This window comes from Schistocerca serialis, chromosome 4 (genome assembly GCF_023864345.2).
Source record: "Schistocerca serialis cubense isolate TAMUIC-IGC-003099 chromosome 4, iqSchSeri2.2, whole genome shotgun sequence".
Taxonomy (NCBI): Eukaryota; Metazoa; Arthropoda; class Insecta; order Orthoptera; family Acrididae; genus Schistocerca; species Schistocerca serialis.
Window position 1 is genome coordinate 644,284,662 of NC_064641.1, and position 23,614 is coordinate 644,308,275.

The 23,614-nt window shown below is 46.9% G+C and overlaps 1 protein-coding gene and 2 non-coding genes across 3 annotated transcripts in view; 1 reads left to right on the forward strand and 2 right to left on the reverse strand.

Moving 5' to 3' along the window:
* The window catches only part of LOC126475505 (death-associated protein kinase related-like), a 230,473-nt gene that overhangs the window by 32,938 nt on the left and 173,921 nt on the right, over nt 1-23,614 (reverse strand). The window lies entirely within an intron of this gene.
* Trnat-ugu (transfer RNA threonine (anticodon UGU)) lies at nt 5,090-5,164 on the reverse strand. The gene has a single exon. It is a non-coding gene; the product is annotated as a tRNA-Thr (tRNA).
* On the forward strand, nt 19,177-19,250 carry Trnat-ugu (transfer RNA threonine (anticodon UGU)). Its single transcript has one exon. It is a non-coding gene; the product is annotated as a tRNA-Thr (tRNA).

Consider the following 23,614-nt stretch of genomic DNA (forward strand, 5'->3'; position numbering starts at 1 on the left):
GATGCTGATGGGAAGGGTGTGAAAAGCCGTTGTATCCGCTCCTGAGACACGGTGGCCCACAACTACTGGTGCATGATATACTGGACACGGACACTGGGACAGAGCTGATATCCGAGGTGGTAGCCACAGTCGTTCTATTGGGGAGAGATCTGGGGGTTTGGTGGCCACAGGAGTGCCTCAACAACACGCATACAGTTGATTGGCGACTCCATGGAGTGTTCTGTGCACCACGACCAAGTAGTGGATAGAATTGGAAGGAGAATCAGTATTGGCCGTATTTTTTTTTTTTTAATTATTATCCGCAAAGTCGATTTTCGGTCACTTAGTGACCATCCTCAGTACTGTAATATACAATTAAAATTGGTAGGCACTGGTATCAACAAGCTTAGAGCGATCACATATGCGTATTCATAGAGGAAGTTGCCTTCTTGGTCGAGCATTGTCATGTTGAAAAATGCCACGAAGATACGGTCGGATGAGAAGTGACGCACGAGGACGTACCGTTGTGCCGCCAGAGTTCTTTCAGTCACTACCAGCCGTGACCTGAAATCATACCCAACGGCTTCGCAGAGCAAGGTTCCAGGAGTAAATCCGCCGTGTCTCCCCAACACTGGAAGAAAGTAAGCTCTCCCCAAGTCGGCGCCATTCTTGCTGACGATGATCATCCGCGATTCATCGCTGGGGGTTGCCATTCATCAGCATCCTTTATTGTATGATTATATGATAGCGGAACAAACAGTGGTAGCAGTTACTTCCGTAAAATATCTGGGAGTATGCGTGCGGAACGATTTGAAGTGGAATGATCATATAAAATTAATTGTTGGTAAGGCGGGTACCAGGTTGAGATTCATTGGGAGAGTGCTTAGAAAATGTAGTCCATCAACAAAGGAGGTGGCTTACAAAACACTCGTTCGACCTATACTTGAGTATTGCTCATCAGTGTGGGATCCGTACCAGATCGGTTTGACGGAGGAGATAGAGAAGACCCAAAGAAGAGCGGCGCGTTTCGTCACAGGGTTATTTGGTAACCGTGATAGCGTTACGGAGATGTTTAATAAACTCAAGTGGCAGACACTGCAAGAGAGGCGCTCTGCATCGCGGTGTAGATTGCTCGCCAGGTTTCGAGAGGGTGCGTTTCTGGATGAGGTATCGAATATATTGCTTCCCCCTACTTATACCTCCCGAGGAGATCACGAATGTAAAATTAGAGAGATTAGAGCGCGCACGGAGGCTTTCAGACAGTCCTTCTTCCCGCGAACTATACGCGACTGGAACAGGAAAGGGAGGTAATGACAGTGGCACGTAAAGTGCCCTCCGCCACACACCGTTGGGTGGCTTGCGGAGTATAAATGTAGATGTAGATGTAGCCCATGTTTCCTGGTCACGGTATCACTCCAAAATCAACCGTTTGGGTTGTGGTGTCAACTGTAGCCTGCACACGGAACAGTAATTCCCTAGTCCGGCTGCTGATAGTCACAGGCCAATGGTATGGGATGACACAGAATATTTCAGCGAGTCTTTTACTTATCTCGCCTGCCAGAGAAAGATGTGAAAGGTTTGCGATGTGTCTGATATGCAGTAATTGCGATTCTCCCGTGTAGTGGTCAGATGTGGTCAGTGGGAACCTTGAAGACGAGTGTGGCTGCCTTCACGTTCCCAGGCAGTCCAACATCGGGCCACTCTCACATGCGAATACCAACAAATTGCACGATTCGACCAGATGTCCAAATAAGTCCACAGTGGCCGCTCGGCATCTGACGCTGTTGACGCCCCTTATACTACCCTAAAGCCCGTCTCACACGGAGCAAGGTTCGCCGAAAGTTTGCGAGATGGCGTGTATGCCTGCCGGTTTGGAGGGAAAGGAGCCGGCTATCTTCCATGCCGAAGCTCTCCCACGGTGCTAGATCGGCAGCTAGTTGTGTTGTGATCGGCTGCATGTTGTATCGAACGAAGATGGCTGCTTCAGGTACAGATGTTCAGAGCAAACTGCCGTTATTAGCTGTTTCGGTGCTAAACCATGCAGAAATGCATGCTAATGAGAGAAGAAGAAAGAAAGAATGGACGAAAAACTGGATTAAGAGGAGAAACGCTGGAAAAGGTGTGCTTTCCATGCTTCATAAAGAGTTGAGGTTAGTTCGCATAACACCTAATTTTGTTTGAAAAGTAACACCATTTCATTGCTATTGGACTTTATAAATATATCAATAATGACTGTTATATACGACTTTATTTTATAGGATAGAAGATCGTACATCATTTGCAAAATTTTATACGAATGGATGTATTGGTATTTGAAGAACTGCTTTGTATGGTTTCGCCTGTGATTTAGAAGAAAGACACAGTGATGTGTCAGGCACTGCGCCACTGCTTTTCGATGATTTTACTTTGGCTTATTCCACTTTAAATTGAGTACGTAAATTGTGCATTTTGCTATAGCTTTCCTTGCTCGTCGTATATGGTCGAACAAGACACACGGCACTTGCAACTTTTTCGAGTGCTTCTGCACGCAAGTGTTTATTATAATAGTTCGCGCTTTTCACGACGTACAGACACTGTTCTTCCCTATAAGTACATATCAATGCTTCAATCGCTTACTTGGACCACTGCGGCGCCATTATTTAATAATTATAAGAACCCCCTACCGCACCTCACAGCAGCAGAAAAGCGACTATCAACAAAGGCTTACCGCCCAAGCTTTCCGCGTCTGCCGTCGCAAACGAAACGTCTCATGATTGGCCAACGAAGGTAGCACGCAAGGAACCCTACAAGAAAAATGCCACCGGACCTATCCTGGAAATCTTACAAGGTTCGCAGCAAGGTAGCCCGCTAGCAAAAAAAATTGTTCAAATGGCTCTGAGCACTATGGGACTTAACATCTATGGTCATCAGTCCCCTAGAACTTAGAACTACTTAAACCTAACTAACCTAAGGACAGCACACAACACCCAGCCATCACGAGGCAGAGAAAATGCCTGACCCCGCCGGGAACCGAACCCGGGGACCCGGGCGTGGGAAGCGAGAACGCTACCGCACGACCACGAGATGCGGGCAGTCCGCTAGCAGACGACGGACCCCGCAAGGTAGCCGTCGCGCGAACCAGCAAGGAAACTTACAGCGAATCTTGCTCCGTGTGAGACGGGCTTAACAGGCATGGCATCAACACTTAACACGAACAGCACTAATGTGTTGTCGTGGTCTTCTGCAGCTCTAACCATCTACATACCCGCCAATGCTGTGTACGTTTACGAAGGTACTTTGACATAAGACCACGTCTGCTGGATGGATAACTTTTTTAGGGTTGGACAGTGCCGAAGCGTCGAGTCAGAGTGTATGGACGGGGAAGTGAGGTTATGTCACCGGGAGTGCTGGGGTAGGCACTTGCTGAGCCGGGCCGGCGGCTGGAGCGGTGAGTAAGCGCGCCTGTGGGGACGGATGAGTGACCCCGCGGCGGCGCCGGCGGGCCTCGCAGTGACGCAGGCGTGGCGGCGCCGGCGCCGGGGTGTGCTGTACAGGCGGGTGCTTATCTGGAGGTGGCGCCGGCGCACACGCCACAGGCCGCGCTCTCATCCCGGGGCACACGTGCGGCCGCAGATAGCGCCCGTCCTGGCCGCCTATCCCTTCATGCACGCTCGCCTGCGTCTCGCTGCAAGGCGCTGACGTCACCGTTCCGAATGACAGACACGAGAGCTCGTTGCTTTATCCTCTCGCTAACACCTCCATCTGCAGGGGCCTCCATTGTGCATCGGGACCAATATCTACCCTACAGAGACAAGGCTGTCTAGTCCCGTAAAATATAGGGATCACCAAAATTAGTCTAATCCTGTTCTCGAAAGAACGTGGCTTAAGGGTGAACGACCCGTCATAGAAGACAGCGTTATCTACAAATATTCTGAGGTGACAGAAATTATGGGATACCATCTAATATCGTGTAGCAACGGACTTGCCGCAGTAGATACACCGGTTCCCGTCAGGTCACCGAAGTTAAGCGCTGTTGGTTGTGGCCGCCTCTTGGATGGGTGACCATCCGGGCCGCTATGCGCTGTTGCCATTTTTAGGGGTGCACTCAGCCTCGTGATGCCAATTGAGGCCGAATAGTAGCGGCTCCGGTCAAAGAAAACCATCACAACGACCAGGACAGCGGTGTGCTGACCACATGCCCCTCCTATCCCCATCCTCATCTGAGGATGACACGGCGGTCGGATGGTTCCGATGGGCCACTTGTGGCCTGACGGCGGAATGCCTAATATCGTGTTGTACCTCCCTTTGCCCGGCGTATTGTAGCAACTCTACGCGGCATTAAGTCAACAAATTCTTGGAAGTCGCCCGCAGAAACATTGAGCCATGCTGCCTCTATAGCCGTCAATAATTGCGGAGGTGTTGGCGCTGCAAGATTTTGTGTACGAACTGATCTCTCGATTATGTCCCGTAAATGTTCGATGGGATTAATGTCCGGTGTTTTGGGTGCTCAAATAATTCTATCCAACTTTGGTGCCTCTCTAGCCGTCCATAGCTGCGGAACAGCAGGATTTTGTTCACGAACTGACCCCCATAAAAACTCGAAGGCGTTTATGTCGGGCGATCTGAGTGACCACATCATTCGCTCGAAGTGCGCAGAATGTTCTTCAAACCAATCGCGAACAATCTGGCCCGGTGACATGGCGCTTTGTCATCCATAAAAATTACATCGTTATTTCGGAGCATGAAGTCCATCGATGGCTGCAAATAGTCTCCATGTAGCCGAACATAACCATTTCCAGTTTGTGATGGGTTCATTTGCACCAAAGGACCCAGTCCATCCGATGTGAACACACCCCACACCATTATGGAGCCGCCATCAACTTGCACAGTGCCTTGTTGAAAACTTGAGTCCATGACTTCATGGTGTATACGCGACGCTCGAACCTCACCATCCTGAAATCAGGATTTTTCTGAGCAGGCCACGGTTTTCCTATCGTCTAGGGTCCAGCCGATATGATCACGAGGCGAGGAGATGCGCTGCTGCTCTCGGTCGTGAAGACATAATTAGAAATTAATACCTTCAGCTGTTAACGGGCGTGGATATATATCAACGGGGGCAGGTGAAAATGTGTGCCCCGGCTGGGACTCGAACCCAGGATCTCCTGCTTACATGGCAGACGCTCTATCCATCTGAGCCACCGAGGGCACGGAGGATAGTGCGACTGCAGGGACTATCTCGCGCACACCTCTCGCGAGACCCACATTCTCACCTTGTATGTCCCGCCAGCCGGGGTGGCCGAGTGGTTCTAGGCGCTACAGTCTGGAACCGCGCGACCGTTACGGTCGCAGGTTCGAATGCTGCCTCGGGCATGGATGTGTGCGATGTCCTTAGGTTAGTTAGGTTTAAGTAGTTCTAGGGGTCTGATGACCTCAGAAGTTAAGTCCCATACTGCTCAGAGCCATTTGAACCTTGTGGAAGACATTCTTACCAAGTCTAAGTAGTTCTAGGGGTCTGATGACCTCAGAAGTTAAGTCCCATACTGCTCAGAGCCATTTGAACCTTGTGGAAGACATTCTTACCAAGTCCCGTGATAGTTCGGGGAATATGTGTGCATCCGCACAGAAGAACAAGGTCATGGCCGGTGTTGCCAGAATTATATACTTGTATGAATATGGTGCCTGTTCTTTCGGGCATGTGAAGACTGTCGGTCACATGGTGAGAGATAATGCCCGAAATCTTGTATTCTCTGGACACCTTTATACAGAGGATCCCGGAATATTCAATCACCTAACGATTTCCGAAATGGAATGTCCCGTGCGTCCAGCTGCAGCTGCCATTCCGCGTTCAGTGTCTATTAATTCCCGTCGTGGGTCGACAATCGAGTCGGAAACATGAGTGCAAATGACAGCTGAATTTTGTCACCTCAGTGTAAAAATCTATCGCGATACTGGGATCTGACGTCCGCTCTTATGCTTCCCGTGTCTGCATCATAAGATCGGCGACACCACTGTAATATTCTTCGCTTCAGTAAGTCACTGACACTAGAAGGATGGAAGATTTGGGTTTAATGTCATTAAAGACGGAGCACAAGCTCGCATTTGGGGAAGGATGGTGAAGAAAATTAGCCGGGTCCTTTCTAATGATCTCATTTGGCGTACGAGATGGATAGTAATCACGGGAAACCTAAATCTTGATGGCTGGGGACATTGTAATGAATCTGGTGGCGTGGAATTGAGGTTAACAGCTACTGCAGGCTCTTTAAGGAACCAACCAAGTAGTGACTTTTAGTGATTCAGAGAAGCACAGGAAACCACGACGAACTGTTAATCGGTATCCTAACGCATTACGTATATGAGACGGAAAGTTAATCAGCTAAATAACAACAATTATATGAATGCGTTATGTATGCCCTTTCGCACACGTCCAAAGGAACGGACTCACGGATTCGTATAATCGATACGCCTCGATTGGCTATGAATCCACAACCTCCAGTGCGGATGCACGGTTACGTTCGACCTCCAGCGGGAATCTATAAATAGCGAGCACGGAGGACATGGACGGGGACTGCCGCTAGGTGGGAATGCGTCTCTGGTTGGAGCAGTGGTTTCTGAAATTGCCTAGGAGATCCTGGGTTTGAGTCCTGGTCCAGCACACATTTCCACCCGTCACCACCGATTCCGCATAAAGTCCTGATGCATTTGATAACATCGATTCCTCCTCTTCCCTTTACTTCCCCCCCCCCCCCCCCACCCCCCCTCCACCTTCAATTTACATAATCAATTGTAACAGTCGTCGACAATGCTATTCTCGGGGTGAGAAGCTGTTTTCTCTAACTGACGAAGAAAGCTCTTTCTCCCTTGTACAGAGCTGATCTATTCTTGAGGTAACGTTTGGCGGAAGTGTTAATTCATGATGAGGGAGATGTCGGCGATCCTGAGTTGTGAGGTGAAGTGAGGTGAGACTGGCGCCGGGGTCCAGCAGGTCAGGAGCGGCGCGCGCAGATTCTCGGTCGGCCGCGAGCGCCTCGCCTCGCCTCGACAGGTGCGGAGAAAGGTACTTTCTCCAGGGACAGCCCGCCGACGCCGCCGGTTCGCATTCCTCAGGATGGAGCACCCGCATCCCGCCCCCGCCACCGCCACACCCCGCCGTGTCCTGTCGTGGCCCGCTGCTAAAGTCTTCGGCGCCGTCGACAGCTGCTGCTTTCTCAGGAAACATCCTACGGGGACGTGAACTCTGCCGTCTCCCGCCTCCACCCCTCCCCCCTACCTAGAAAACTGAGCGAGGTGGCGCACCGGTAGCGCAGTGGAGATATTTGGGAGGACGGCTGTTCAAACACCTGTCCTGCCATCCATGTTTTAGGTTTTGCGTGATTTCCCTTACTCTCGTACGGCAAATGCCAGGATGGTTTGTTTCAAAAGAACCCGGTAGACTTCTTTGCTCCTGGCCCAGTCCGAGCTCATGCTGTGTGTCTCTGATGACCTCATCATCGACCGAGCGAGGTGGCGCAGTGGTTAGCACACTGGACTCGCATTCGGGAGGACGACGGTTAAATCCCGTCGCCAGCCATCCTGATTTAGGTTTTCCGTGATTTCCCTAAATCGTTTCGGGCAAATGTCGGGATGGTTCCTTTGAAAGGGCACGGCCGATTTCCTTCCCAATCCTTCCCTAACCCGAGCTTGCGCTCCGTCTCTAATGACCTCGTTGTCGACGGGACGTTAAACACTAACCACCACCACCACCACCTCATCATCGACAGGACCTTGAACTCTTATCTTCCCCCCTTATGAATATAAAACCTCATCTTTAAATACCCAGTGCACCAGAACAATCATTGGTGCAACACAATGAGAAAAAACTACAGCTCTTTATACAATGCAAACAACAGCCGCAAAAATGGCAAGATAGAAAATTATGAGTGATTACATACATCTGTACTTTCACACAAAAATATCACTTTCCTCCTTCCTATTCCTTTGGCACATGAAAGATGATACGAGGGTTCTGAATAAACGACCTTTTGCTGAATTTTTTTCCCCTAATGGTTGTATGCGAGAATTATTTGGAAGGAAATATTCCATTCCTTTATTTATCTCACAAGGAGAGGCCCCGGCTTTCAGATGGCGGATTTACTTCAGACATTGTACACTGTAGTAGTCCATTAGGACAACATAATCTGCAAGTAGTAAGATGTACTACTTAAGCGCTGGATCGCTGGATGCGTTCCGCTCGTGGTACGTTCTAACTTATTTTTTCCAACACTGGTCATATTATTTCATTCTTAACAAATTTTATAGGTAGTTTGGTGAAAAGGCACGTGTATTTGCTCCTACATTCATTGAATTTCCAATGATATTTGGCTGTTTGCCAATTTTTAGTATCAACACAAATATTATAACTATCGACAAGTAAATTATCAAACGCATAAAGTTTCCCTGAAAAGTATGCCTGATTTCCGAAAGCCCTTATAACTGCAATCAGATAACGTGCCGATAACTGCTTTGCACCTGGACGTGACTCTACCTGTTCTGCTGCCATTCATGAACAGCATTGGTTCAAATGGCTCTGAGCACTATGGGACTTAACATCTGAGGTCATCAGTCCCCTAGACTTAGAACTACTTAAACCTAACTAACCTAAGGACATCACACACATCCTTGCCCGAGGCAGGATTCGAACCTGCGAACGTAGCGGTCGCGCGGTTCCAGACTGTAGCGCCTAGAACCGCTCGGCCACTCCGGCCGGCCATGAACAGCATTCAGTGGTTTGTTCTCCAACAGGATAATGCTCACCTAACATGCCCTACTTGGTGCACACGTGTTGCTTTGGCCTGTTCGATCGCCAGATCTGTCTCCAATCGAGCGCATATGCGATATCATCGGTCGACAACTCCAACGACATTCACAAACAGCATTAACCGTCCTGTATTGGCCGGCCAAGTGCAACATATATGGAACACTGTCCCACAAACTGACATCCGGCACATGTGCAACATTATGCACGCATTTTTAGGTTAGGCTTTACCGTGACTGTTACTGACATTAAATGAAACAACAAGTTTACTGTTACCAGTCACCGTTTTATTTGTTTACAAATGTGGCAGTATACATGTGAAGTGTTACGACAGAAAAAGGAACCTGTGACCACTGGAGGCAGTGCCACAAGTTCCTCCAAATGTCGTAACACAACATACACACATATGTAATACTAACTAATGTAAATCCACCCGATGATGGAGGTTTAAACCTTCGAAACGCGTCGTGGAAAAAATAAAACGGTGACTGGTAACAGTAAACTTGTTGTTTCATTTAATTATGCACGCACTTTTACATGCTTGCATTCAACAGTCTGGCGGTAAGCCGGTTATTAATGTACCAGCAGTCCACATTTTCAATGGCTTATCTCGCGCTTACCTGTGATCTTGCTATGTTAATCACTTACATATTTTTACCAAGACAAATGTATTCCCGAAATTTCAGTACCTTGCATTAATTATTCTTTAGTGCTGCAAATTTTTTTCTGTCAGTGTACTTGGAGGTACTAACCAACCTAAAAACATACTACTCCTAATAGCTATATTAATTGATCTGCAGATGAAGTAAATACTGATGTAATATTGTTCAGTATATTGTCCTCAGTCCCCAATAAGAATAAATTAAAAGGTGTCAGCGTTGGCCGCAATATTGGTGGTTTATTGATAGCAAAATCGATTTTCAATGACATAGTGATCATCTTGAGCGCTGTGGTGTACAAATTAAATTCATAGGCACTGGTATCAAGTTATACACTTCTGCAGCGGGCAAAAGCAGAAGAAACCATCAAGGCCAACGCTGACCTTCCTTTTAATTTAACATATATGGTCGTTGTGCACACAGCACTCCATGGAGTCGCCAACCAATACGAATATCTACACTTACACAACTAACACACAGTATGCTTGGAGTGTAGACTGATATTGTAGCTAAACAGAGTTAATGAACAATAGAGATAAGAAGGGAATAGAGAGTGTTGAGATGTGCTACTACAGAAGGTTGCTGATGTTTACATCGGAAAATTAAAGAAGAGATACTGAAACTCCTCGGCGGAAAAGCTGTTTGTGGCACAATTTCACTAAAAGAAGTAGTAGGTTTCTAGTACACATCTGGAAGCATCACGTTCGTAATGAAAGTAAGCACTACAGCAGAAATGAAGATGTCTTCTACGGGGAAGACTAGCGTGGAGAACTGTATTCAGCTTGTCTGACGACAGCAACAAGAGTCAGACGACGAAGGGTTTTGACAGTGACTTTCTTGTTGCATAAATTACTCTTCCTCACAGTTCTTCCTATGTGAGCCAGAGCTGATGCAGACGGGAATGGAATTCGTGTACCGATTTAACGACCGCTGTTCCGCTATCTTGGACAGACGGTTTGAAGTTCCCGCTCGCGGTTGGTTAAGTTCCAGAGTCTGCCTCAGAAACACGGCATACAAACACTTACCATTAGAAAACACGAAGAGACTCTTCCAGAAGATGGTAATTGGCGCGGCGAGGCGCCTACACTTAAAGAGACGCTTCAGCCGAGTTCCGGCTACAGACTTCGGAGAGGTGGCGCGGCGGCGACAAGCCTTTCGCCCACCTCGTTTACATGGAGGCCCTCTCTCCCGGATCAAGACGACTAATGGAAAGAATGGAACGCCCAGGACAATGAAAATCACGCCACTGGCAGGTACCAATCTAACTGGCGTTTTCACACGAAGCCAATCTAAATGCCGTTGTCACAGAAAACCATGTCTTGCGCTCTCGGACGTAGCTTAATTTCTCAAGAGCTTTCTCTTTCTGCAGCGGGCAGAAGTGTATTAGCCTGTCATGTCAACAAGCAGATGCTGAATTTAGCTGTACCTAACAAAGGCTGTAGTGAGCGGGAAAGAAGTAAAACTGTGTCAACCAAGTCTCAAAAGCAAGATATGTGTTATTAGCGGGGAAATGTTGGTGAAAGCCGGCCGTGGTGGCCGAGCGGTTCTAGGCGCTTCAGTCCGGAACCGCGCGACTGCTACGGTCGCAGGTTCGAGTCCTGCCTCGGGCAGGTTCTAAGTTCTAGGGGACTGGTGACCTCAGCTGTTAAGTCCCATAGTGCTCGGAGCCATTTGAACCATTTGAGCAATTAACGATGTCTCACTCCATGAGTCGCTACTGATACGTTAGGCATTTAACTCGGAGCACCGACGCGAAGTCCGACAATCAGGAACTTTACTCCATTCATAGGTTGCCGGTCAAATATCGATGGCGAAAATTTCTCCATCATCATGATTCCCACAGCGTAGCTCTTATGGAGCGTCATCACACAAGCGTGCGTTATCGACCTCGACTATGGAGGCGGAATCTGTGCCGTTGTGTTTTTATTCCGTGGATGTATTTCCATAAGTTTTTGGTGTCTGCGATGGCTGACGTGAAAGAGCAAATTATCATACAGTTTTGTCTCTGACTTAGAGTAAAAAGCCGCTACAAAACATATAAAATCTTAGATCACACGCAAAGACACCGACAAGTGGGACACCTAAGCAAGCTTGAGACCAAGTAAGGGGAAATCTTTGAAAAAAAAAAAAAAAACGGTTGGTCAGTGAACAGAAGCACTATGAGATGGAAAGATTGAGGGAATTTCGGCGGTATAAACTCACGCTCTTTTCTAAAAATTGTCTCTGATGGAGAGAGTTACGTTTGCGATCACGAACCAACTGTCGTCACAATGAAAGAGATCAATCGTCACGTTACTCCCTTTATAAAGTGAAATAAGCCCAAGAAATCAATCAACACACCTGTTTCATACTCGTATTTGTTCTCTTGTAGTGGTCTTGCTGTAAAAATGGAGTTTATTTAGGACGTGCATACTCTTCCTATTCGGCTTTCTTAGAGCAAGTTTTTCTTCCTGTTCCAGATACTTCTTTCTGAGTTTCTCTTGAATACCTGTGTACAAGGACACACACGTGAAGGAAATCTATATTTTTTGCAATATGTCGTCGTTCTTTTCTAGAAAATAGGCACTATATCATCCTTTTTTCAATCCTCCAGTGTTTTTCTCTCTTTCCATACAACAGTCACCGTATTGTATAGCCTGTGCCTTCCTACTTCTACTGTCGCCTTCTCTGTCTCAATATCAGCCCCATCCAAACCTGGTGCCTTTCTTCCTCCTGTTTTCTTTAACACCCCTTCCACTTGTTCCCGTGTTGAGTCTCCTTCTCCACCTAATTCTGAATGTAATTCATCTCATTCTTGTTTCTTGCATTCTGTTACATCTGGGATTGGGTTTAGTGGGTCCACGAAGTAATTCTACAACTGCGAAGCAAGAACAGACCGCCTTCTAAACACAGCGTGTGTAGCACCAGCCCTGTTCCGCCGAGGAAGTCCTAGTGAAAGGGAAACCGGCTGCGATGGGGCGTGCGCGATGGGACTCTGCGAATTACTCGGGGCGAATGTTTGCGCGGCTACTTTCATCTGAGGCGCGCTTTCTGCACAAACTGCGTCCGCTGGAGCGCTGCGATCTCTTCCTCTCGACGGGGTTCGCCAGCGGGGGTGTCCGGCCGGAGCTGTTTGCTGTCGGGAAAGAAAGCGGGCCCTCCACCGCTGTGACGGCGACACAGGGAAAGCAGCGCAGTCGACGGCGGGTAGTTCACACTTGCGCACGCTGCGCCGCGTCGCACGGCCGGAAGGTGCGAAAAGCGTCCACAGCAGCTTGTCAGTGATACGGTTGTGTCTGACGCTGTGACTTGATATTCCTGTCGCGCATGCGCAGTGGGCACTATCCTCCTGCCCATCATCCCTCTGACAGATGGCATCTTGTGGCGCCACCGTATTACGCTGTAGATCTTTGCCAGAGACAGGTACCGATAGATGTCTCTGCGGTCAGGGTGGCAGCCGTTCTAGCAGACGATATCATTATAGCTTCGAGTGGTGGTATTTTCACTCCAATTTTGGAATCTATTGCTATCTTTTCTTCCTTTGCAAATGAGGAATTGTCAACTTCATTCACACGACTTGCACGAGTTTTATATAAAAGAAAGGAATAATAAGTTAATTTGTGGAGTTTTTCTTTATGTTGCATAATCTAATGCTCCGCTTTCTGGTCGGATGGGCGAATCGAGACCGACTGACCGCCGGGTCTTCCTCGGCCAGTGGCGTCATGCGGATGCGGCATGGACAAGTACAATGTCAGCACACCGCACTCCCGGGATTTGTCGGCTTTGATGACCTTGGAGCCGCTACTTCTCGCTCAGTTAGCTCCTCAGTTGCCATCACAATGCTGAGTATACCTCTCTTCATTTCTCTCACCACGGAAAAGTTCCTGGCGGGTTCGGCAATCCAACTTGGGTCCTCCTTATAGTAGCCAGACACATTGACCATTGAGCTAGTAAGGCGGATTCATTATACATAACAACACTTCAGAAAAGCTGTTCAGATTATATATGTAAAATTAGATTTCATATTAAAATTTTATGGCTCTTATCCTAATGGTGTAGTCAGACTAAGGTACTTTGCAAACTAATTGTATCACATAGTTGTCTTTCATATTTTGTGAAGAACGTAGACAAACTTTCTGTTGTAACATTATGTGACATATTTGCATGAAACCAATAGAATAAATAAATAGACAAATAAGAAGTTCTCCACTATTAATTCACCGTATAAGGCTGTTTATATCGCAGTACCTCTCAGATGAGGAGAACAATGGAGTTTGCAGTAGCTCTGGTACCACAGATTAAAGATGGTGAATAAATCAGTTTAGATTGTATAAGGCCAAACGCTGATATAACGCACCTACATATCTTCGTGCTTTAGATCCTACAAGAGCGGCTTATATGTATCAATAAATGTAAAAAAAAGAACACGTACACTAATCCATGAGTATAATTGTAAGTATTTTCCGAAGGACTCCGTGACCGTGCGGTTAGAGGCGCCATGTCACTGACTGCGCGGACCCTCTCGCCGGAGGTTCGAGTCCTCCCTCGGGCATGGGCGTGTGTGTTATTCTTAGCATAAGTCAGTTTCAGCAGTGTGTAAGTCTAGGGACCGATGACCTATGCAGTTTGGTCCCTTAAGAACTCACACATATTTGAACTTTTTTTTTTTTTTTTTTTTTTTTTGAAGGACTCCGAATACTTTTAAACCAACTGCTTTTTGCTTTCTTTCGCTTTCGATTTTCATTGTCCTTCAGTTGTTTGGTTAGATTGTTGAGTTAATTCAGTTTCAAGACCAGTAATCCAGGGATTTAGGATATCTGTTGATCCAACGATCTCCACGAGCACTAGATATCGCAAATTTCACGTCAATATGCCTGATAAGAGGATTCTTAGGCTTGTACAGAAGCACCAAGAACTTGAATCAATGTTGATTTCTTACTAACCATATCGAATTCCTTAACACTTTGCATCGAATTTCGTAAATCCGCTTGACAAATAATTTTGCAGTTGCAGCCGTCTTTTATGTAGTGTGCAACACTGTACATTTTTAGCGATTTAATACAACATTATAGCTGTTTCTCGCGTCCTAACTTCTTTCAATTTTCAAATTACTATCTGACTCCTTCTTTCCAGTTGTTTTTGTGCGTCATCATCATCATGATCATCATCTTCTTCTTCTTCTTCTTTTAGTTATAATCCATTCCATCATCTTTTTATGTCATCTGTCCTCACCCAAACAGCATGCATGTCCATACTATCACTGTCGTTTTGCTTCGATTGTATCCACTACAGCGGCGTACAGCGGTGCCCAGTACACTCTCTTGCGTATGTCTTAATTTTTTATTTTATCCCTTAGTGTCAACCCAACCTATAGCAACACCTCCAAAATCCTATCTACACTGACATTATGTTCCTCTTAATTCTTTCAGTTATTTCCCATGTTTCTGCTGAATACGTTGCTATATATTTTTCAATAGTTTTAAATGCACTAATCTTCATTCCCGATGTAATACATGTGCTCCACACGATTCGGTTTAATTTTTTGGTTACCTGTCTACCTTGGGTACTCGCGATTCGTAATATCGCTGTTATTAATGACTCCCTAATAATAATAAGAGTCCACAGACCTTACTACTACTACTATCGCTTGAGCCTTGTCGTGCAGTTACGCAGGGTCAGCCATGGTTAATCGGATTTGGCATGTTATTGGTTAAGGGGTGGCTGGATGCCCTTCCTGCCGCCACCCCGTACCCCCCGGGACGGAATTTGTGTACCCCAACTGTCTGCGGTGAGTGTAATCCATGGAAGAGTGCGAAAGTGTGCAGATGTCTGCGATCCGTGTAACTGAGGCGGAACATGGGGACCAGCCCGGTATTCACCGAGCGGGATGTGGAAAACCGCCTAAAAACCAGATCCAGGCTGGCCGGCACATCGGCTCTCGTCGTTAATCTGCCGGGCGGATTCGATCCGGTGCCGGCACGCCTACCCGAGTCCAGGAAGCAGCGCGTTAGCGCTCTCGGCTATCCTGGCGGGTAAAAGTGCACAGCCCTTACTATCACTTAAGTCAGGTCTTGATCCACTCCTGCAGTAACGTAATACTCCGTTTTCTCTAGGATGAAGTCTAAACCCCATTTCTGATATCCTCTGCGGAACTTTCTAACCATGTAGTTCATGCCATCCTCATTCTCCGCAAAATTGACGTGGTGATCGGTAAAGTGCTCCGACGTCGTAGTGCATCGCAAGTTGAACAACCGGGAGAGGGAGGTCAGAGCAGTTACAAGTGATCGTGTTTGTTGGTTTTCTCGGCGCTCCAGAGGCTTACTTAGGAAGAGTGCCAAAGGAAACAGGGCTACACGGTGAAACTGCCGCCCGACCCAGCCCGTCACGAAGCGGGCGGCCGCGCCAGCGCGATGGCCACACCGACACCCCGCCGGTTCTGCGCGAGGCGGATGCGGCTGGCACGAGGTCGTGGGAAAGCGGCAGGAATCCGTGCACTGCACTGTAGTGCTCTACACCTCAGCGACGGCCGTGTCGAAGTGTACTAACACGCCAGTTGGAACAGAGGTCGGGGTGCTGGGTGTGTATTCAGGACGAGCGGGCTACCACTCTTCTGCCTGGTGGCTGACAACTGTGTGCCAACTGAATCTGTTTCTCTGCATGATGCGATACATGTTATTTGGAATGATGGGCGTTCAAACGTTTTCTTCCGTTTCAGAGCATACATACACACGAGGATATTACCGTAAATATAATGTTTTGAAAATAAAGAAATTTTTGATATAGCACACTGGACTCGAACCCAAAAGTGCCCCTTCTAAGTTGTGAGCGAATCGCCCCTGGATAGTTCACTCAGAGGCCTGCAGAAGATAATGTTCCGGGTTCAAGTCCCGGTCTGGCACACAGTTCTAACCTGCCAGTAAGTTTCAAAATCATTACTCTTCATCGGTCGCGCAGTTTGTTTTCGTCTGAGAAGACCAAAACTTAAAAAAAAAAGAGAGATATCCTGCGCAATAAATACAACCACTGTCGTTCGACTATAGTATTTCGGAGAAAAATGTGTGTCCATTTGTAGGCCGCAGGCACGTACCATTTCCATGGTGTTCACCATTATCATTTCCACTGACATCACAACAACAACAACAACAATAAAACGACGATCACCACCTCCACTTTTCATTTTATTGTTTCACTTCATAACTTCCTTCATCACTTTTAATCCATCACCTCCTCCTCCTCATCATCGTCATCTATATTATCGTCGCTGTCATTATCATCAACACGTTTATGTTTTGTTAATTAGCATCATAATTTTTAAGCATTCTCCTACTACTCTTCCTCATCATCATCCTATTTTTCAATTCATCAACATTATTATGATCAACTTCTCCACTCTCATTGTCTTCTTCTTTTGCTACTGTCAACTTCAAGGATAGGCATTTAGCCTGTTTCGATTAACGCTCTTCTCAGTCTTTTCTATCTCTTCAAAGATGAGACTACACTCTGATTAAAACTGACTGTTATTTGGTTTTTATGAAATGGCGCTACAGTGCTGCCACATCGCTTTCCCAACGTAGGGCCGGCCGGAGTGGCCGAAGGTTCTAGGCGCTACAGTCTGGAACCGCGAGACCGCTACGGCCGCAGGTTCGAATCCTGCCTCGGGCATGGATGTGTGTGATGTCCTTAGGTTAGTTAGGTTTAAGTAGTTCTAAGTTCTAGGAGACTGATGACCTCGGAAGTTGAGTCCCATAGTGCTCAGAGCCATTTGAACCAACCCAACGTAGGCAGATAACATGTAACCCTGGAAGTGGCCGGAAACAATTAAATGGGATTCAGGGTTTTAAAAAAATGATTCAAATGGCTCTGAGCACTATGGGACTTAACATCTGAGGTCATCAGTCCACTAGAACTTAGAACTGCTTAAACCTAAATAACCTAAGGACATCACACACATCCATGCCCGAGGCAGGATTCGAACCTGCTACCGTAGTGGTCGCGCGATTCCAGACTGAAGCGCCTAGAACCGCTCGGCCACACCGGCCGGGATGGCAAGTGAATTGTCCCTTCGTTACGATGCGTTGCCCGTGTTGGACCGTTCACGTGTGACACCGCGACCTCCGACAGGAGGTACGCGTGAAGTGTCAATTATCATGTAATTTTAATCTGACTGTAATCGAACTCGCTTCATCAGCGACACATAATACGGACTACAACAAAAGCAGACCCAGTAAAGATATGCACGAGTGTTCCGAGTACTGAACATCGGCTTTCTTGAAGGTCTCTCTCCAGGAAGGAAACTGCGAGGGCTGTGACTGTATGTGTTTGTGACTGTGTGTGTGTGTGTGTTTGTGTGTGTGTGTGTGTGTGTGTGTGTAGACAGACGGCTTGTCTGGTGCCAGGTGGGACAGGGTCTTCTGGGTCGCCAGACACGCCCGCCCTGGCTTCGGCGGACAACGTTTCTCTCCCAGACACTGAAAGTGTCCACCGCTGTCGCTGCTGGGCGTGGCACTTCAGCTCTGCTGTATAACCATTCCTGGTAGAACTGTACTGCTGAAACTAGCCACTTTCGAATGTCCTCAATTCGCATCTCCACAGACGTACATCGCTGCTACTCAACAGCGGATGTTTTCTGGCAGCGGTGAGAATCAAGCCCGTTTTACACGGGACGTGCGACACGAACAAGAAAGTCATCATCTACTGCAACGCTCCACTTGACAGACGGTCCGACTACAAAAAAGCGTTTACACCGTACATGGTTCAAATGGCTCTAAGCACTGTGGGACTTAACATCTGAGGTCATCAGTCCCCTAGACTTGAACTACGTAAACCTAACTAACCACTGGTCGCTGTGGCCGACTGGTTCTAGGCTTTTCTGTCCGGAACCGCGCTGCTGCTGCGGTCGCAGGTTCGAATCCTGCCTCGGGCATGGATGTGTGTGATATCCTTAGGTTAGTTAGGTTTTAGTAGTTCTAAGTCTAGGGGACTGATGACCTCAGATGTTAAGTCCCATAGTGCTTAGAGCCATTTGAACATAACCAACCTAAGGACATCACACACATCCACGCCCGAGGCAGGATTCGAACCTGCGACCGTAGCAGCAGCGCGGTTCCAGACTGAAGCGTCTAGAATCGCTCGGCCACAGCGGCCGGCTACATCATACACCTGTCTAATCGTCTGCTCCACGTGTCTACTGTTTTTGTTGTCAACTTCCAGCAAGTGAACCGACAGCTTAAATTTGCTTTTCGTGCATATCAAGTATTTTATGTCCTTTTGTAATGGTTACTATATTTAACTGTAGTTTAGACAGACACTGTAACGCCGTATTTAGCTGTTTTCGTGCAGTTTTTGTGAAACTAAGTCACTTGTGTAAACGACCTACTACAGAAGCTGGAAGTCATGGATAAACCAACAGAAATATTTATATGGGTGTGGTGTCTGTACTTTCGGACATGTTCGAAAGAACAGACACCATATCCATATACGTATATAGTTCTGGCAGTACCGGCCATGACCGTCTTCTTCTGTGCAGATGCACACATATTCAAAAATGGTCATCACGAGGCAGAGAAAATCCCTGACACCGTCGGGAATCGAACCCAGGAACCCGGGCGCGGGAAGCGAGAACGCTACCGCACCACCACTGGCTGCGGACCACACATATTCCCCGAACTCTTACGGGACTTGGTAAGAATGTCTTCCACGAGTAATGAGTGTGTTAGGGTGGGACACTATGAATGTAGTGTGTGGACATACAAGGTGAGAATGTGGGTCTCACGGGAGGCGTGCTCTGTGTCCTCGGTGGCTCAGATGGACAGAGCGTCTGCCATGTAAGCAGGAGATCCCGGGTTCGAGTCCCGGTCGGGGTACACATTTTCACCCGTCCCCGTTGATATATATCAACACCCGTTAACAGCTGAAGGTATTAATATAATTCTAATTTCGTAATAGAAATGTTGGTTTTCTGTTGCCAATGCTAATTTACTAGATTAAATCGCGTTTTTCCTATCGTGAGAAGACACATTATGTATCCTACGCATGCGAGTGAAGAACACATTTTTTAACAGCAGTTCCAGATAGATCCGGATCACTGATTCGCATTCACTTCACCATACAAGCATCTTAACATTTAAATTCCAGTCAAAGCTCACAGCAGATCTTCCACCCGTTAACTACTTATGAAAGGAACGAACAACAACGTCTCGTTGAGCAAGAGACGCAATTTACAATGAACTTCGCGCTGTTTGTCAGTTGCGCTCTGCACTAGGTCGTCTGCGCGTGCGCGAAGCGCTTCCATAAGCGTGAGAATAGGTTGTTGTTGGTTTTTTTGGGGGGGAAGGAGACCAGACAGCGAGGTCATCGGTCTCATCGGATTAGGGAAGGACGGGGAAGGAAGTCGGCCGTGCCCTTTGAAAGAAACCACCTCGGCATTTGCCGGGAGCGATTTAGGGAAAACACGGAAAACCTAAATCAGAATGGTCGGACGCGGGATTGAACCGTCGTCCTCCCCAATGCGAGTCCAGTGTCTAACCACTGCGCCACCTCGCTCGGTGTGAGAATAGGATCCATCCTATTCCATCTAACAGCGATTGTACGCATGAGTCTTGTGCAAGTGGTCTCGTCTACGCAGTAGATGGCGGCGGAACCGGTGCGTCACTGGTAATCTTGCAAGCTCACACGTCCCGTATAGAACGGACCTTCGTGTTCGCCCGAAAGTTCTTGCACAATTTTGTGTTTCTCTTCCTAAGATGAAAGTAAATGTGCACTAAATGACTGCGTATGACGAGTTTTGACAACCACAACAGTGCCTGGACAACGTGTTGCGCTGGCAGGTCGGGCTTGTCCACAAAGGTCGGCTAGGATTTCAGAACTTTCAGCGAAAGGGCGCGCGTGTCGCTGAGGTTCACGCAGCGGCCACGACCACGGCAGCGGCTAGGTTGGCACGTCTGCAGCGGGAACCAGTCCCCGCCGCGGCTGGAATGTGCACACTGCCCGGGGGGAATTCCTCACGCGTGCTCGCACGCACGCCGGCCGCCATGGGCCGCTGCGCCGAGGGTTCAAAGCTCCCGCAGGACAAAACTTTGCCCACGTCTCCGGAGGCCGCGACATCGCCAGCCACCGCCGCAAGTATTAGTATGTTGCCCATCTTCAGCAACTCTAGTTGTCTGTAATGAAACAATAAACAACCAGTTGCATATAATAAATAAAATTTCTTTACCGGTTTCGGGCACTTGGTACTCTTCTTCAGATGGGCATTGTGCTGTATGCACTTTATTATTGGCACTCGCAAATAATGCGACAGGTATAACCTTCTGAAGAAGGGCACTAAGTGCCGAAACCGATCAAGAAATTAAATTTCTAGTATGCAACTGATTGCTTATTATTTAATTATATTAAATTAAACAACAAGTTTACTGTTACCAGTCTTTGTTTATTTGTTCTATAATTCGCTGGATTTGTCCGAGAACAGCAAAACATTTCGAAGCATATTAAGTCGTATGAAGTCGCTATCCGTTTATAGAAGCATAATACTGAATCATCGCAGCCTTTCAGCGGCATCGGCTCAACAACCCCACAATTCGAACAGATATGGGATTACTTTTGTGACAAGCTTATTCAGAACCGTATCTTGATATTACGGATGCACAAGAAAAACGAAATGCTGCGTAACTGAGTAAATCAGCCTGTTATACAATCTCGTGATAAATTGCATGCTCTTGTCTTCCTCCCAGGTGTTAACCAGATCTCAGCAAAGGGGAAGAAGGTGGCAGAAGAACCACAAACCGGTGACTAGGCATTTACCATATGTACAATACAATCGCAAAGGATGAAATTTTATTACGAACAGAAGACAAATCCCTAGATCGGCTCCAGAACCAGTCATTAACCTCTCGACCTTTGCTCTCACATGTTGCACAGAAAACAATTCTTACAGCTGACATACAGTTGCAATTTAACACTTTCCCGTCTATAGAGCAACCAATAATTTTGAACACAAACTGACAAATGATTACTGTAAACTGCTTTCCTGCAGTCATGAACTGTGCGGCTGGTCCCAGCGGAGGTTCGAGTCCTCCCTCGAGCATGGGTGTGTCTGTTTGTCCTTAGGGTAATTTAGGTTAAGTAGTGTGTAGGCTTAGGGAGTGATGACACTAGCCCGCATCTCGTGGTCGTGCGGTAGCGTTCTCGCTTCCCACGCCCGGGTTCCCGGGTTCGATTCCCGGCGGGGTCAGGGATTTTGTCTGCCTCGTAATGGCTGGGTGTTGTGTGCTGTCCTTAGGTTAGTTAGGTTTGAGTAGTTCTAAGTTCTAGGGGACTGATGACCATAGCTGTAAAGTCCCATAGTGCTCAGAGCCATTTGAACCATTTTTTTGATGACCCTAGCAGTTAAGTGCCATAAGATTTCACACACATTTTGTCACACTGCTTTCAAATAACGATCTTAGCACAATGTGTCATCAATCTGCCTTATTTCTTTTTCTTTCGGTGTTACTCCATCACAATTCAAAGACTGTTTGAGCGAGACCCAAGAGACAATTCGGAATTAGGCCGATTTAAATCTAATTTAATACAAAAAAATATTGTTTCAGTACCCTCCGTATCAAACAGTAGTAAGAAGAGTATTATTCCCCAACATTTCGAAGCATATTAAGTCGTATGAAGTCGCTATCCGTATATAGAAGCATAATTCTGAATCATCGCAGCCTTTCAACTGCATCGGCTCAACAACCCCACAATTCGAACAGATATGGGATTACTTTTGTGACAAGCTTATTCAGAACCGTATCCTGATATTACGGATGCACAAGAAAAGCGTAAGTAATATGACTTCGACGTAAATGTGGTCTTAAGACAAAAATAATCCAGGCCCGCTTTTCCTAAATGTTTTTGACTGCTGCGCGCAGAACATCCTTTACACACATTCCAATCTTCCCAAGAATTTTTTAAAATATTTCAGTGAATTTTAAAGGACAGTGTCTGTTTTTCTCATACTCTCCAGTATGTGAGATCAACTGCAGCAGGACTTTGGACAGGGGGTGAGAGTGGGGGCATCGCGGGTGGTTGGGAAGACTGATGCCTCTGAAACAGTTCGATACAGGGAAGCATTCCGCGGGATCGCTGACTAAATACTGAGGTGAGTCACTTCACCTTGGCACCCTTACGTCCCGAGTTCGCCTCGCGATGACCGCCAAAACCAGGTTTGTCTCCGCAGCAGGTAGCACACCTGCACAAAGTGTGGACGTTGGCAGCACTGTTGTCCGCGCCGCCGCTGGACAGTGTGTGGCTTGCAGCTGTCCGTAACTCCTACTTGCTGCAGCAGCCACCCTGCGCTCCGAAAATACATCGCAGGAGCAGTGTCGGCGGGTGCGGAATGGTGACTGAGGATTTATTTCACCGAAAATGAGAAGCCATCAAGTTCCCGTTCCAATCTGATTTTGAATCTTACTTTTATAACGAAAGTAGTACATTTTATTGACTTCTCTTAATAGCCACGCGTCCGCTCAAACGTCAATGAATCGGATTGCGAAGTAAAGTTCCTTTTACACAATCGCCTCTCTTGTCTATCGACCGATCGTGGCGAGTGAGTCTACTGCAGCGCCTCTGGCGAATTATATCTGTACCGAGCCTCGCGGTCGTTTTTGTTTACATGTCGGTTTCATAGTTACGTGTGTTTTGGGAGTGTCTGCTGTACAGTTTGGCAACCGAACGATGGAAGTTAAGAGGGACCATCTTTCTTTTTAAAACAACTGAAATATAGTAACTGAATTACGGAATGAGCAATGACTAAATATGTATTTTATTAATGATCAAAACAAAATTCATGGTGATTTTTCATGCGTAAGATCTCATGGTAAATTCTCCACACTGCTGAGTATTGAAATACTGGGAAAAATGTCGTGTAAGTATTTCAGTACATCGTCGTTTATTTGCTCGAGAAAATATTTTAAGACAAACAGATCAATGCTTAGAAGGCAGTAAATAGCGCCTTTTTTCTTTATCCTTCGTGTCTTGTTTTCTTTCTGTGCCAAGTAATTTCGAAATTTATTTTTCCCGTTCAGTGTACCTGTTTCTTTCAGCTGTCGAATCAACATTCATTAAACAAATTTAATATATTTATGTTCTATTTTATTCTTAGTGTAAGCTTCTCCTTTGGCCAGGTATGGTGAAACCTAAATACTGTTTGACCCAGACCGAGGGAGGTTCCCCAGTGTTCGGCGCACAGGATTCGCAT